This window comes from Alosa alosa, chromosome 6 (genome assembly GCF_017589495.1).
Source record: "Alosa alosa isolate M-15738 ecotype Scorff River chromosome 6, AALO_Geno_1.1, whole genome shotgun sequence".
In the NCBI taxonomy this organism is placed as follows: Eukaryota; Metazoa; Chordata; class Actinopteri; order Clupeiformes; family Clupeidae; genus Alosa; species Alosa alosa.
In genome coordinates this window covers 6,209,927-6,215,519 of record NC_063194.1, presented here as the reverse complement: position 1 = coordinate 6,215,519, position 5,593 = coordinate 6,209,927, and positions in this window count along the sequence as shown.

The window sequence follows — 5,593 nt, the reverse complement described above, 5'->3', positions numbered from 1 at the left end:
AAATGTGCGAAGTAAACAAAAAAGATACTTTGGCATTTATCTTTTCAACAGCAATCTCGAGCAGCCCCCAGACAACACGAGCCGCAGCACATTATTCCAAAAATATTTATGAGATGCACCTTGCAGGATTTGAACGGAGGCTGCCGAAGCTCTCAGGTGCCAATTTGAAGGGCTTCCATGCTGCTGTCTCTCCATCAGCTCAGTATGTTAATCAGTGCTGCTGCCGCCGCCGACGCCGCGCTCCGGAGCCCACCGTTCATTTGTTGTTGCCATGGGGAGTTATTAGCCCTGCTGTTTGACACGGGATTAGGCGGGAGCACTTCCCCGGGCTTCCTGACTGCCTGCTCGCTCGCCCGCCAGCCGCACGCAACCTTCCCAGGCTCTTTCCACCCGGCTGATTTCTGATTCTGGAGTCCCAGTGGTGGTGGTGGTGGTGGGGTGGTGGTGGTGGTGGGGGGAGGGTAGGGGGGGGGGGGCAAGGAGAAGAAAAGGAAGAAAAATTTGATTCCACAACTGGCTGGCCCTGGCTGCACTGAGTACTGCGGAGGAACCACTGTGCCACTGTCACGCTGAATACCCCTTCTGTCAGCTATCCCTGCCACCACAACCCACCTCCACCCCCACCTCCTGCCACCCCACTGGCCCCCACATGCCAACTGGGCCAGGTCCTGTGCACTGACACATAAAAAAAGGGAAAAAACGTCCCAGAAAGAAGCTACCAGATATAAAGGCTGCCCCCATAAAGAGCTCAGAGAATTGTGAGACAAAAGTCGAAACAAACGAAAGAAACAACTGCCAACATGAAAACCAGCAAGGCTCATATTTAAGCTCCTAAGTTATAACTCATGTTCTGGTGGTCCATTGCAAGGACACAAAGAACATAAAAAAGTAACAGCGTACAATACTGACTGATGATCTCTTTACATGTCTGATATAGAAAAATAACTCTTGATAAGATTGCTTGACAAGGAGGCTCATTGGAGGTAAGGGTGAAGCAAAAAAACCTGAAATAGGAAAGAGAGGGAATCTGTGATGAGAGGAGGAATAGACATCCGACACCAGACACAGATCCCCCTGTGCCTGGGTGCCCCATGAGCCAAAAGATCTATTACTGATGCTGCTCAGCTGACACCTCAATCTCGATGAGGCTCTGAAGTTTCGGAGGGTTTTTTGGCCGATCTGGAGCTTGCCCAAAGTCCTGCCAGAAGTTTAATGAAACATCTACGACCAAGTAAATTAGCCTCAGCCCCAATTTCACTGCCAGAGTCGGTTGGACATTAATTAACAGAGTCGGAGGGGCCAAAGAGGGGAGGACGGAGTTTTAGAGCTGTTCTTAAAAAGGGGCAATCTTTGAACAGGCAATTTGAAACTGAATTCCTCGAGAATTTTTTTAGAAATAAAATAATCAGCTCAGTTTCCTCATGCATTATGGATGCTCTCGTGCCAGACACCGGCATTTGGCTGCCATTCGACGCATGGTGATGAGAGGTTAATTGAAGAATCTGACATTTATTTCTTTCAGGAGGATTGTACGCAGAATGAAAAATGTGCCACTATTATTGATCAACGTCAAGGTAGCTCTCACTAATTGTGTCACAGGCCAGCCACCTTGGTTGCCAATGTGGACAGAGCTGATTAACCTCTTGGTCCTTTTCTTCTTCAAACAAAAAATCAGCTTTAATGCCAGGTAATGACTACTTCTCTGAAAGTCTGTCATCTGATCTGATTTCATACCAAGTAGGGCAGGAGTCTCTCACAAAGGCAGTTCCGGTGGAGAGCAAACCCAATTATATGGGCCTCTCTCTGTGACAGACGTCACAGATGTCAAGGCACTGGGTCAAAAAAAAAAAAACATCACAATCAAAAATGTATGCAAAGCCCCTTTCAGCTACAGCTGAATTCACAAAGAGATGGCAAGGCCAAGACACAGTGCTCATAGACTGCATAACCACTGCAAGGCAACTTTTTGAATGATAAGATGGAAAAAAAAAACCTTGAAAAAATTCCAGTAACAATGTCAATGCGAGAGACCCATATAAAAACGACAGAATATTTGTCATCCTGTGAATCAATCGCTTCAAAAAATGTCTTTGTTCACTTCACTGCTGTTGAGAAATGGGGGGCAAGGAAAACACCTACACTTGTAAAGAGTGAAAGTATTTCCGGGATTCTCCATCAGGCTGGGCCACTTGCCACCAAACTCATTTCACGTGTGGCTACAACAGTAAATGAAATAGGCCTCCCTTTGCACCCCCGATGTGCCACTTCATTTAATTTAATAGCGCCATTCAACAAGCTTGATGGAGTCTGAACACCCAGCTGCAGTCTACAGTATATCTCCTGCTCGAGTCTTTCGTGTTTGACCCACGTCAGTCAAGAGCCCGCTGATTTTTACCCACCGCCGAGCGCAACAACCTTGGTTCTCTAGACTGGATAGGCACCATGAATCCAACCAGAGCCCTGTCACAGAGGGAAAGGAGAGTTGATCATGCCCGAGACTGCAGGAGAAGAAGTGAAAGAGAGATGGAGAGAGAGAGGGGGGGGGGGTTGCAGGTGAGCTGATTAGATTGTTCATGGCACAGCGGGTTTTCATCTGGCTGGAGGTGCAGTGGCGCATTGGAGAGAAATGACACCGAGATGCATCTCTGTGCACAGTGGAGATCAGGTCGCTTGACAAGCCTGGTGAGCAAAGGCAGCTGAGAGAATTACAAGAAAGAAAGAGAGTAAGAGAGAGGGTATTACAGAAGAGAGTAAGAGAGAGGGTATTACAGAAGAGAGTAAGAGAGAGGGTATTACAGAAGAGAGTAAGAGAGAGGGTATTACAGAAGAGAGTAAGAGAGAGGGTATTACAGAAGAGAAAACATACTGAGAAAAGGTGAAGGCGAAACAAAAAAGAGAGGAAAGAAGAACTACCAGAACAGAAAGTGAAGAGAGAGAGGTAGAGAGAAGAGAGAGAGAGAGAGAGAAGAGAGAGAGAGAGAGAGAGAGAGAAGAGAGAGAGAGAGAGAAGAGAGAGAGGTAGAGAGAAGAGAGAGAGAGAGAGAGAAGAGAGAGAGGTAGAGAGAAGAGAGAGAGAGAGAGAGACTGCATTAGCTTGCCATAGGGAATTAATACCTGCTCCCCTGCTCCAGTCACCTGCCCACCCATGTGCTGCACTGGGAGTTCACAGGGCATCTTTCACAGTTGTTGGATCATACTGCCCACGCAGTCATGAGAGAGAGAGGGGAACTGTGTACAATATACGTCAAACTCAAACTCACTGGGAAGTGTTCAGCCTAATTATAGAGAATCATTTCTGCTGCTGTCTGTATGGTGACTACAGCATCCTTCTTCCACCACCACAAACACCAACACCAACACCACCACCATAAACCACAACCACCACCAACACCACCACCACCAACTCTTCCCAACACCACTGACTCTGACTCGCTGAATGCCTGTAATGAAAGCCTGATTAATGGAATATTCCTATATCTCACTTGTCTACTTCATCTCTTCCTCCACTTTAACAATCAGTTCAGTTGAGCCCACTTTGAGGTCATTTGATGGCTTTTTAATCACAGACTGTGATTAAGTGCTTTCATCCCATATGGGAATTTCCATGGACATCTAGCTCTGATTCTGACCGTTTTCCCTTGCTGACACCGCCATCCGTATACACCTTTCGTCTCTTCCAGACAAATCATATGGGACTGGGCAGGGAGTACGACCAAAACGTCTTAAGCCCCATTCACACCAAAGATTCACGACGAGATGAGCTGCAACTTGTTTCAACGTTCTAAAACCTTGCAACTGCGACTAGACATGGTGAATGCTTTGCGACGGCTTGCAACAGCTGGCAACGATGTGCAACAATTAATTCACACCGCTGCAACTCCTTTCTGCAACGGTTTCGTCTCGTCGCGAATCTTTGGTGTGAATTGGGCTTTAGGAGCAAAGGACATAAGGCCGCAGTTTTATCTGATGACAGAGCCAATTGGGTCTGTGATCAAATAGAAGTGAAATGAATGAGGTGTGCGGTTCCATTTCATTTGACTGCAGAATCCTGCTGCGTCGTCTGCAATGTGCAAAGGACCAGAACCTCTCATTTAAAACAACTAGAAAATCACTTGCTGTGCACAGACTGAGAACACAATAAAATAATCCAAATAGGTTTGTTTTGGAGTCTTTCATAATTGCTTGCTGATACACAGCTTCATAAATTGCTTCAGGAAATCATTTTTATTGTGATAAGCTACTTAATTCAGTAATATCTGACCTTGTTTGTACATTGCAGCACAACCACAGGTTGAATTTGAGAGCTTCCGATTTCATCATTTTATTTCATCATTAATGACTCATGCCAGCAGCGAATCTGAGTCATGCCATGCAATGCTCTAACCGATGTTCAGTCATAAATTTCTTATGTTTGCATGAGAAATGTTCATGTGTGTGTGGAGATTAGGGACCTGGGGTACAGTGACTCAGTGGCAGTCCTCACATCAAATAAATACACAAAAGCACGCATGCACAAACACATACACGCACCCTTACACACACACACACACACACACACACACACACACACACACAAACACACAAACACAGTATGGTACACCCACATCTATACACACAGACACATTTTCCTTCCTTCTGATTGGCATCTTCTCTCACTGACTTGCCGTCAGCTCACTCCGGCGGCTAAGGCACCTTCTTCTCCCTGTCATGAGGTAACAAAAGCTCAGCGTTCCTCTCAGGATTCAGCATGAGGAAGCTCAAGCGGTGACAGCGCTTTGTCATTAGACATTTCTCCAGGTGCCAGGGCCGAGAGCCAAACTGAGCAGACTTCTCTCCCCTGCAACCACAAAAAGCACAAGAAAGTGGAGACTGAAAAGTCAAGAAAACAACGGCACACAAAAGCAGCAGAATAGCATTTTTATGAATGACTCAGCCTTTTACTCAAAAAGAATGCCCTTATGAGATGTGGTGAAGGTTTCTGCTAACTGTAACAAGTGCAGAGAAGTTAAAAAGTGAGAGTGTGCACCCGGGTTCTCAGAACCCTCTATTTAGCCATGGTCAGGAAGGTTAGGGGTGGACTGATGAAGCAGACAGTTAGGAGTCTTGGATCAAGGCCCGAGTCCCCCTTCTTAATCTGTCAATTTCCATTTTATGTTAGGTGCTCTATAGTATAAGTATATATACTCTTTTGATCCTGTGAGGGAAATTTGGTCTCTGCATTTATCCCAATCCGTGAATTAGTGAAACACACTCAGCACACAGTGAACACACAGTAAGGTGAAGCACACACTAACCCCGGCGCAGTGAGCTGCCTGCAACAACAGCGGCGCTCGGGGAGCAGTGAGGGGTTAGGTGCCTTGCTCAAGGGCACTTCAGCCATGCCTGGTCCGAAGCGCTAACCAGTAGGCCACGGCTGCCCCTCTAAGCGATGTTGGGTAACGTCACTTCTGTTGACGTTCAAACAAAAGAGAGAGCTATAGCTCGCCCCTCCCTTCCGTGCAACTGAAACTCTCCTGAACGCGCATCTCGCCGGTGATTGGCTGGAACAGTATGTTATGTTTCATGGTCCAGGCTGGACCAGGCTGTTTTTGTT